General features: G+C 42.5%; 1 non-coding gene across 1 annotated transcript; it reads right to left on the bottom strand.

The window, feature by feature from the left end:
- Positions 1 to 2,652: 2,652 nt before the first annotated feature.
- On the bottom strand, positions 2,653 to 2,758 carry LOC112798382 (small nucleolar RNA R71). The gene has a single exon (XR_003199994.1). It is a non-coding gene; the product is annotated as a small nucleolar RNA R71 (small nucleolar RNA).
- Positions 2,759 to 11,535: the final 8,777 nt, after the last annotated feature.

Genomic DNA, 11,535 nt, shown 5'->3' on the forward strand with positions numbered 1-11,535 from the left:
AAAAAGAGGGATCTATTCCAGTAGGGGAGGGAACCCAACCCGGTGATTAGCCGTACTGTGACAGAGTGCGTGAGCATTAGTTTTCACTGCGAGGATGGGATGTAGCCATTCAGCCATGGGTGATGCCTCCAGACTGGTTAGCTGTGCGGAGTGACAGCCGCATAGGATATTTCCCCGAGAGGATTGAAAGTAGCCACAGTTGATGGTGAACCCCTAAACAAAGCTTGCCATGGAAAGGAGTAAGAAGGATTGAGTAGAAGCAGTAGGAGAGAGCAGGCGTCCTTGAGCTCTACAGCATCTCCATCCGCTTATCTGAAATTCCCACCAAATGAATCTGCATAAGTATTCTATCCCTTTTATTATTCCTTTTTATATTTACTCCAATAATCACAATTACCTTTAATCTCCCTAACTGAGAATTGCAAGTGACCATAGCTTGCTTCATACAACAATCTCTGTGGGATCGACCCTTACTCACGTAAGGTTTATTACTTGGACGACCCAGTACACTTGCTGGTTAGTTGAACGGAGTTGTGTCCACTCGTGCCAAAAATCCTAAGTTCCACAATTCTACAGTAAATGCAAATCAAAGAATAGTGATCACAATTTCGTCCACCAAGTTTTTGGCGCCGTTGCCGGGGATTGTTCGAGTATGGACAACTGACGGTTCATTCTGTTGCTCAGATTAGTACTTTTCTTTTCAAAAATCTTTTTCAAAAATTTTTCTTTTTATTTTTCGTTTTTCCAACTATATTTTCGAAAAAAAATTAATAAAAATACAAAAAAAAAATTAGAAAATCATAAAAATCAAAAATATTTTGTGTTTCTTGTTGAGTCTTGTGTTAATTTTTAAGTTTGTGTCAATTGCATGCTTTTTAAAATTTTTCTTGCATTTTCGAAAATCTCATGCATTCATAGTGTTCTTCATGATCTTCAAGTTGTTCTTGACAAGTCTTCTTGTTTGATCTTGATGATTTCTTGTTTTGTGTCTTTTGTTGTTTTTCATGTGCATCTTTACATTCATATTTTCCAAGCATTAAAAATTTCTAAGTTTGGTGTCTTGCATGTTTTCTTTGCATCAAAAATTTTTCAAAATTATGTTCTTGATGTTCATCATGATCTTCAAAGTGTTCTTGGTGTTCATCTTGACATTCATAGCATTCTTGCATGCATTCATTGTTTTGATCTAAAAATTTCATGCATTGAGTATTTTTGTTGTTTTTCTCTCTCATAATTAAAAATTCAAAAATAAAAAAAAATATCTTTTCTTTATTTCCCTCCAAATTTTCGAAATTTTGGGTTGGCTTAGTCAAAAATTTTTAAAATTAGTTATTTCTTACAAGTCAAGTCAAAATTTCAATTTTAAAAATCTTATCTTTCAAAATCTTTTTCAAAAATCATATCTTTTTCATTTTTTTTATTTATTTCGAAAATTTTAAAAATTATTTTTTCAAAATCTTTTTCTTATCTTTATATCATATTTCGAAAATTAGCTAACATTAATGTGATTGGTTCAAAAATTTGAAGTTTGTTACTTTCTTGTTAAGAAAGGTTCAATCTTTAAGTTCTAGAATCTTATCTTGTAGTTTCTTGTTAGTTAAGTCAATTTTAAAATTAAATCTTTTTATCTTTTATCTTATCTTTTTCAAAGTTTTATCTTTTTCAAAATTTGATTTCAAAATATCTTATCTAACTTCTTATCTTCTTATCTTTTTCAAATTTGATTTCAAATCTTTTTCAATCAACTAACTAACTTTTTGTTTGTTCTTATCTTATTCAAACCACCTAACTACTTTTCCCTCTCTAATTTTCGAAAATTCTCCCTCTCTTTTTCAAAAATTCTTTTTGTTTTAAATTTTAATTTTAAACTTATCTTATCTTTAATTTTCGAAAATTACTAACCTCTTTTTCAAAATTATTTTCGAAAATTTCTTTCTCTTCTCTTATTCTATTTAATTATTAATACTAATACTTCTCTTCACCTCTCTTCATCCACAAATCCGAAATTCCCTCTTCATTCTTCTACCTCTTTCCTCTTCTACTAACATAAGGGAATCTCTATACTGTGACATAGAGGATTCCTTTCTCTTTTCTTTTTTTCTTCTCTTTCTTATGAGCAGGAACAAGGATAAAGGCACTCTTGTTGAAGCTGATCCAGAACCTGAAAGGACTCTGAAGAGAAAATTAAAAGAAACTAAATTACAACAATCCAGAAACAACCTTTCAGAAATTTTCGAACAGGAGAAGGACATGGCAGCCGCAAATAATAATGATAATAATGCAAGGAGAATGCTTGGTGACTTCACAAAGCCAACATCCAAGTTTGATGGAAGAAGCATCTCCATTCCTGCCATTGGAGCCAATAACTTTGAGCTTAAGCCTCAACTAGTTGCATTAATGCAACAAAACTGCAAGTTTTATGGACTTCCATCTGAAGATCCTTATCAGTTCTTAACTGAGTTCTTGCAGGTCTGTGATACTGTAAAGACGAATGGAGTTAATCCTGAAGTCTACAGACTCATGCTTTTCCCTTTTGCTGTAAGAGACAGAGCTAGAATATGGTTGGATTCACAACCTAAGGATAGCCTGGACTCCTGGGATAAGCTGGTCACTGCCTTCTTGGATAAATTCTTTCCTCCTCAAAAGCTGAGCAAGCTGAGAGTGGATGTTCAAACTTTCAAACAAAAAGATGGTGAATCCCTCTGTGAAGCTTGGGAAAGATACAAGCAATTGACCAAAAGATGTCCATCAGACGTGTTTTCAGAATGGACTCTATTAGATATATTCTATTATGGTCTCTCTGAATTTTCAAAAATGTCATTGGACCATTCTGCAGGTGGATCAATTCACCTGAAGAAAACGCCTGAAGAGGCATAAGAACTCATTGACATGGTTGCAAACAACCAGTTCATGTATACCTCTGAGAGGAATTCTGTGAACAATGGGATACCTCAGAAGAAAGGAGTTCTTCAAATTGATGCTATGAATGCCATATTGGCTCAGAACAAAATGTTGACTCAACAGGTCAACATAATCTCTCAAAATCTGAATGGATTGCAACATGCATCCAACAGTACTAGAGAGGTAGCTTCTGAAGAAGCTTATGATCCTGAGAACCCTGCCATGGCAGAGGTTAATTACTTAGGTGAACCTTATGGAAACACCTATAACCCATCATGGAGAAATCATCCAAATTTTTCCTGGAAGGATCAACAAAAGCCTCAACAAGGCTTTAACAATGGTGGACGCAACAGGCTGAACAATAGTAAGCCATATCCATCATCTTCTCAGCAACAGACAGAGAACTCTGAACAAAATACTTCTAATTTAGCAAATATAGTCTCTGATCTGTCAAAGGCCACTTTTAGTTTCATGAATGAAACCAGATCTTCCATTAGAAATTTGGAAGCACAAGTGGGCCAGCTGAGTAAGAAAGTTATTGAAACTCCTCCCAGTACTCTCCCAAGCAATACAGAAGAGAATCCAAAAGGAGAGTGCAAGGCCATTGATTTAATCAAAGTGGCCGAATGCATAGTGGAGGAGGAGGACGAAAATCTAGTGAGGAAGACCTCCTGGGACGTCCCTCAAGCAAGAAGGAGTTTCCTATTAAGGATCCTGAGGAATCTGAGGCCCATCTAGAGACCATAGAGATTCCATTAAATCTCCTTCTGCCATTCATGAGCTCTAAAGACTATTCTTCCTATGAAGAGGATGAAGATGTGACTGGAGAGCAAGTTGCTCAATATTTAAGAGCTATCATGAAGCTGAATGCCAAGCTGTTTGGTAATGAGACTTGGGAAAGTGAACCTCCCTTGCTCATTAGAGAACTAGACACTTGGATTCAGAAAACTCTACCTCAAAAGAAACAAGATCCTGGCAAGTTCCTAATACCTTGTACCATAGGCACCATGAGCTTTGAAAAAGCTCTATGTGATCTGGGGTCAGGGATAAATCTTATGCCACTCTCTGTAATGGAGAAGCTGGGGATCATTGAGGTACAACCTGCCTTGTTCTCATTACAATTGGCAGATAAGTCTTTGAGACAAACTTATGGAATGGTAGAGGACGTTTTAGTAAAGGTTGGAGGCCTTTACATCCCTGCTGATTTCATAATCCTAGACACTAGGAAGGAAGATGATGAATCCATCATCCTAGGAAGACCTTTCCTAGCCACAGCAGAAGCTGTGATAGATGTCAACAGAGGAGAGTTAGTCCTTCAATTGAATGGGGACTACCTTGTGTTTAATGCACATGGCCATCCCTCTGTGACAGAAGAGAGTAAGTATGAAGAGCTTCTCTCAGTTCAAGGTCAAGAAGAGCCCACACAGTCAAACTCTAAGTTTGGTGTTGTGAGGCCACAACCAAACTCCAAGTTTGGTGTTCAAATTCCATATCCAAACTCTAAGTTTGGTGTGGAGACAACACACTAAATTGATCTGATCATCTTGTGGCTCCATGAGAGCCACTGTCAAGCTATTGACATTAAAGAAGCGCTTGTTGGGAGGCAACCGAATTTTATTTATCTAATTTTATTTTATTTTGTTTTAGTGTTTGTTCCGGGGGTTACCTGAAACGTGCAACTCGGTCGTCTTAGAGAGGCCCGAGGTGGGGGGATTGATGACCCGAGCTTGATGTGCAAAGTGGTTGGTGGTTGTACCTGCAATGACACTCCGATGCTTAAGTTAGCATGGGTCCAAGCAGATATTTGAGTGGAATTAGAGTGTGCCTTATACCTGGGTGCTCCAGTGTATTTATAATAGTTGGCCGTGATCTTCCCTGGATAAGATATTCTTATCTTATCTTATCCTTTGGGAGTTTTATCCCTATCTTTGTGGAACCGCCTTTCCTAGGCCTTTTCGGCTTTTAGGTTTTGGGCTGCGTTCCTTCTGATGGGCCTTCTTAGCTTTGTTGTCCGAGGTCCGACCTCAGGCGTGGGCCTTTGGGACGAGGTCGGACCTATCATGGATTTTGCCGAGTTTGGAGGAGCTCGGTCAGGGTATGAACAGTGCCCCTGCAAGAGTTCATCCTTTTTGAGAGGTCGAGCTCGGGCATAGTAGTTTTTCAAAATTTCAAAAATGGCCGTTCCTGCATTTATTGCATTTTACCGTTTCCCCTCGATTTCCGTTCGGGCTCTGTGAAGGCATTATTTATTTGCCCCTTTCCCCCTTTTCTTCGTTTATTCTGTTCCCTTCCTTTTTTCTGAGTTTTCGCCATTCTCCTTTTTTTGAGCATCGCTTCCTTTTTCTTTGTTCTTCTTCCCTGAATCTTTCCGCGTGTCTTTCCGGGGTTTCCTCTGCGTCGCCGTTCCGTTCTCCTTGCTTCGGAGCTCGTCGTCCTCGTTTCTTTCTTTCCAGGTTTGTTCCCATCTCTTTTCTTGTGCACATATGCTTCTGTTTCTTTTTCTCTATGCCTGGGTTGCCCCGAAAAGAGGCGCCGCCATTGCTTTGTCGTTTGTACATGGGGGGGGGGGGGCTCTTTTTTTGTTCTCTGGTATCTTGCTCCGGGTTGCTGTATTTTCGTCTTTAAAAGATCTTTGTTTCTTGTTTTGCTGAATGGGTTTTCGCTGTCTGCTTTTATGTGATTTTTGCTTGCTGTTGTATTCTTCTTTGTAGGCAAGAATTTTTATGTCTCGAAAGGTTCTTCAAGCGATGTCGGCCAAGATTCCAAGTGGTCTTGGTTGGGTAGATCCTGTTCCTCTAAGAGTCCCTTCTGTGGTAGATTCTGAGTATTTAGCTAGGTTTCGTAGGCAATGTAGCATATGTGAAGATAGAGAGTCTGAGAGGGATTATGAATTAGTAGCCCCGGATTCCGAGGAGAGAGTTTGCTTCCCGCCCTTAGATAGTTCCGAGAAGCTCTTCTTTTACGCTTATGATTGTTTTTTCTCTAAGCTGAGTGTCCGACTTCCTTTTACCGACCTGGAGTCCGAGGTGTTATGGTCTTGTAACCTTGCCCCTACCCAGCTCCATCCAAATTCTTGGGCATTTTTAAAGCTGTTTTAACTTTTGTGTCAGTTTTTGGGTGTTGCTCCCTCTATTTCTCTTTTTTCCTATTTGTTTGTGTTGACGAAGCCGGGGTCGGGTGGAGGGAAGGTATCTTGGGTCTCTTTTAGGGCTAACCAGGGAAGAAAGTTTTGTACCCTGTATGATGAGTCCTTTCACGATTTTAAGAACTTTTATTTCAAGGTCCGGGCTACTGGAGACGTCCGACCTTTCTTTCTAGATGAGAGTGGGGAGCCTTCTTTTCCTCTTTGTTGGCAGGAGAATGTAGTGTCTGTTAAGTATACCTTTGAGAGTCTAGATGAGGTGGAGCAGGCTTTTGTGGGTGTGGTGAGCAGTTTATGGGGTCGGGCACCTCACTTGGACACGAAGAAAATGTTGGGGGATCCAAGCCTTCTCCGTTCCGAGTTAGGTAGTTCCCGACCTCTTCCGAGATTCATCTTTTTTAGTGCTTTGGTTTTGCTTGTTTTTGGTGGAATTTCTGTTGTGGTAATCCCTTTCTTTATTTCTTGTAGAGATGTCTTCTCAGGCGGATTCCATGAAGTTCCTTCGTCGGACGAAGAAATCTGTGGCTGCTCGGAATATCGAGGCCGGGGAGGCTTCTGCCCGATCTTCTCCACAGAAGACTACTGTGGGTGTTCAGACTCGGTCAAAGACTATTCCGACTCCCCAGTTCCGAGCTATAAGTCAGGATCCTCCGACCTCTGGGCCTGCTACTTCTTCTCCTCCTCCGTTTTCGGGTCCTCCTCCCAAGAAGCAGAAGACCTCTCAAGAGCTTGCCGGTTTCAATGATAAGGACTTTGACGCTCTTGGTTGGATTGAGCAGCATATTCTCCCTCAGACCTTTATTTCCACTGATGATGTATCTATGGAGCATCATTTTCAGTATATGGCGCGGAGCTGTGTCCGGATGGCTAGTCTCCATGCCGCTATTGCCCGGGAGTTCAAGAAATCCCCCTTGGGGCGACCAGCTCCCGACTTGAGAAAGCTCAGTCCGAGCTTGATAGGATTAGTCAACTGAAGGCTGCCAGGATTACTGAGTTGGAGGCCTCTTTGGAGAAAGAGAAAACTAAAGCTACCGCGGTTGTGGCGGCAGCAAAGACATCTGAGGAGATGGCGAAGGCGGCTACAGAGAATTATACTCGGCTATATACCGAGCTTGTGGAGACAAAGGAGAAGTTGCAATCCGCGCAGGACGATTTTTACGAGCTGGAAGGTCATGTGGCCAAGGGTATGGATGCTATGTTTGAAAATTTGAAGGCTCAGGTCCGGGTTCTTGCTCCCGACCTGGATCTGAGTTTATTCAGTACGGACAACGTTGTTGTGGGGGGAAAGATTGTTCCTGCTCCTACCGAGGATGAGGTTCCGATGTCCGACCCCAAAGTTCCGGTTGAGAACCCGACTTCACCTTTAGTCGGGGATGGTTCTGGCGTGGAGGTTTCAAACCGGGATGACGTTGCTTTTGATGCAGTCCCACTATCTATGTTTCCTCCGCAGCCTTCTGTTGATGTGGAGTCTGGAAAGGATCTTGATCCTCTGTAATCTTTTTGGTGTTTTGCCCGGCCTGTGGGCTTTTTGGATGGTTTCTGTAAACGCTTTGGACACCTTTTGCTTATTTAGCTACTTGTAGTAACTTTATTATGCGGTGTTTTTGTTCGCGTTTTGACTTTTTGTTTCCGCTTTTGTGCTTTTTAGTTTGTTTTTGGATAACAACTTTTTAGCTAGCGTTTCGAAACTTCCTTTGCTTTCGTGCTTGTACTTTTTAGCCGCTTTTTGTAAAGCAACTTTTTAGTAAGCGTTTTCGAGATTTCCTTTGATTTCGTTCTTTCGCTTGTACTTTTTAGCTGCTTTTTGTAAAGCAACTTTTTAGTAAGCGTTTTTCGAAATTTCCTTTGATTTCGTTCTTTCGCTTATACTTTTTAGCTGCTTTTTGTAAAGCAACTTTTTAGTAAGCGTTTTTCGAAATTTCCTTTTGATTTCGTTCTTTCGCTTGTACTTTTTAGCTGCTTTTTGTAAAGCAACTTTTTAGTAAGCGTTTTTCGAAATTTCCTTTGATTTCGTTCTTTCGCTTGTACTTTTTAGCTGCTTTTTGTAAAGCAACTTTTTAGTAAGCGTTTTTCGAAATCTTGGTTCTCGCCGTTTTAAGGCTTCTTTCTTGGATCCGAGTTTTTTCTCGGACCTCGGGCGCCCGAGTACCTCCTTTTTGTTGGGTCCGACTTTGTCGTTGGTCGGCTTTTTTAAGTTATTTTTGTAATCTCTTTTTATTTGGCTTTTTTGAGCCATTTCAGAGTTACTTTATAACTTTCCCTTTGTTGGGTCCGACCTTGTCGTTGGTCGGCCTTTTAAGTTATTTTTGTAATCTCTTTTTATTTGGCCCTTTGAGCCTTTTCAGAGTTACTTTATAACTTCTCACATTAATTTGAACCTCGTCGCTTTTATCTTTGCCGACCTTGTGTGGTCTCTTGGCAAATGATTTTTTGCGTTTTGCCGAGCATAAATTAATGCGCCTTGGTGGGGTACTTTCCAGGATTTGTTTCATCATGAGGAAGAAGAAAAGAAAATAGAGAAATTCGATTAGTATTGAAAAAGGAAAGAATATTTACAGAGTGTTTACCCTTTGACTAGGTCGGGTGTCTTACTTTAACCGGGTGTCTCATTAAAAAACCCTTGTAGGGAAAAAGAGTACACCTCGGGTTAAGTTTTTCTAGCTGTAGTACCGCCTTAGGTTACAGGCGTGCCAGGCCCTGGGCAGCTCATTGCCTTCTAGGTCGGATACTTTGTAGTAGCCTGTCCCTAAGACTTCTGTTACCTTGTAGGGTCCTTTCCAATTTGCAGCTAGCTTTCCTTCTCCCGACTTTTGTGTTCCGATGTCATTTCGGATTAGAATCAGGTCGTGAATGGAGAAGCTTCGCTTTATTACTTTCTGATTGTATCTGAGGGCCGTTCGTCGTTTTAAGGCTTCTTCTCGGATTCGGGCTCTTTCTCGGACCTCGGGAAGGAGGTCGAGTTCTTCCCTTTGTGCCTGTGGGTTGCCTCCTTCGTTGTAGAAGATGACTCTGGGTGACCCTTCGTCTATTTCGATAGGAATCATTGCCTCCATCCCGTAAGCTAGTCGGAATGGGGATTCTCCCGTTGTAGAGTGTGGGGTTGTCCGATATGCCCATAGTACCTGGGGGAGTTCCTCGGCCCATGCCCCTTTGGCCTCTTGGAGTCTTCGTTTTAACCCTGCCAAGATGACTTTATTTGCAGCTTCTGCTTGTCCATTGGCTTGTGGGTGCTCGACTGATGTGAATTGCTGTTTTATTTTTAGTTCGGCCACCAAGTTCTGAAAACTTGTGTCCGTGAACTGTGTTCCATTGTCTGTTGTGATGGAGTAGGGGACTCCGAACCTTGTGACAATGTTTTTGTATAGGAATTTGCGACTTTTCTGAGCCGTAATGGTGGCTAAGGGTTCAGCTTCGATCCATTTTGTGAAGTAGTCGACCCCTACTATGAGGTATTTGACTTGCCCCGGTCCTTGGGGGAATGGGCCGAGTAGGTCTAGTCCCCATTTTGCGAAGGGCCATGGTGCGGTAATGCTGATAAGGTCTTCGGGTGGTGCTTTGTGAAAATTTGCGTGTTTCTGACAGGGGGCATATTTTCACAAATTCCGTTGCGTCTCTTTGCAAGGTCGGCCAGTAGAACCCGGCCCGGACTACTTTCTTGGATAATGCCCGAGCTCCGAGATGGTTCCCACACATGCCTCCGTGGACTTCTTCGAGGACGCTCTTTGTTTCTGAGATCGGGACGCACCTAAGGAGGGGGTTTGAGAATCCTCTTCTGTATAATACGTCGTGAATTAGTGTATAATTTTGGGCGTCTTTCGTGAGTCTTTTAGCTTCCTTTCTTTCGGTGGGGAGAGTTCCCGACTTCAGGTAGTTGAGTATGGGGGTCATCCATCCTTGTTGTTGGTTGGATATGTTTAGCGTTTCTTCCTCTTTTATCACGGAGGGGGATTGTAAGGTTTCCTGGAGGAGACTTCTGTTGTTGCCTCCGGGCTTGGTGCTGGCGAGTTTTGAGAGGGCGTCCGCCCGGGAGTTTTGCTCCCGAGGTATATGCTGGATCTGTATTTCTGAAAAGTGGCGTAATTGTGTCTGTGTTTGGTCTAGGTATTTTTTCATAGTTGGGTCTTTGGCCTGGTAGCTTCCATTTACTTGTGATGTGACGACCTGAGAGTCGCTGAAGATCGTGATTCTCTGGGCTCCGACCTCTTCGGCTAGTTTTAGACCTGCTAGTAGGGCCTCGTATTCGGCTTGGTTGTTCGAAGCTTGGAACTCGAATTTTAGGGATAGTTCTATCCGTGTTCCTTGGTCGCTTTCGAGTATAACCCCGGCTCCGCTTCCTGTTTTGTTTGAGGACCCGTCGACATACAGGTTCCATGAGAGTGGGGTTCCAGGGGTCTCAGTGTATTCTGCGATGAAGTCAGCTAGGTACTGAGATTTTATGGCAGTCCGGGCTTCATAGTGGAGGTCGAACTCGGACAGTTCCACCGCCCATTGTAGTATTCGTCCTGCCAGGTCCGTTTTTTGTAGGATGTGTCTCATGGGTTGATTTGTCCGGACTTTGATGGTGTGGGCTTGAAAGTAGGGACGGAGCCTCCGAGCTGTGAACACTAGGGCGTAGGCGAATTTTTCTATTTTCTGATAGTTTAATTTGGCCCCTTGTAGTGCCTTGCTTACAAAGTATATGGGGTGTTGTCCTTGGTCATTTTCTCGTATTAATGCTGAAGCGACTGCTCGATGTCCGACCGAGAGGTATAGTACGAGCTCTTCCCCTTTTAAAGGTCGGGTTAGGATTGGTGGCTGCCCGAGGAATTCCTTGAACTCTTGAAAGGCTTTTTCGCACTCCGGGGTCCACGAGAAGGGTTTCCCTTTCTTTAGGAGTGAGTAGAGAGGTAGTGATTTTATCGCTGATCCTGCCAAGAATCTTGATAGGGCGGCCAGCCTTCCATTCAGCTGTTGTACTTCTTTGACACACGTCGGGCTCTTCATATTGAGTATCGCTTGGCATTTGTCCGGGTTTGCTTCGATGCCCCTTTGAGTCAACATGAAGCCTAAGAATTTTCCGGCTTCTGCGGCGAAGGTGCACTTCGTCGGGTTGAGTCTCATGTTGTGTTTTCTGAGGGTGCCGAAGACACTGGTGAGGTCGGTCAGCAAGTTTCCGTCTTCTTGTGCCTTTACCAGCATGTCGTCGACGTACACCTCTAGTTGTAGTCCGATGTGCTCTGAGAACACTTTGTTCATTAGCCTCTGGTAGGTTGCCCCTGCGTTCTTCAGCCCGAAGGGCATTACTACGTAGCAGTAGTTTGCCCTTGGGGTTATGAACGAGGTCTTTTCTTGGTCGGGTCCGTACATCGGGATTTGATTGTATCCCGAGTATGCGTCCATGAAGGAGAGATATCTATAGCCTGAGGCTGCGTCTACTAAGGCGTCGATGTTTGGTAGTGGATATGGGTCTTTGGGGCAGGCTTTGTTGAGATCCGTGTAATCGACGCACATCC

The sequence above is a fragment of the Arachis hypogaea genome, chromosome 4 (assembly GCF_003086295.3).
Source record: "Arachis hypogaea cultivar Tifrunner chromosome 4, arahy.Tifrunner.gnm2.J5K5, whole genome shotgun sequence".
NCBI classification, from domain to species: Eukaryota; Viridiplantae; Streptophyta; class Magnoliopsida; order Fabales; family Fabaceae; genus Arachis; species Arachis hypogaea.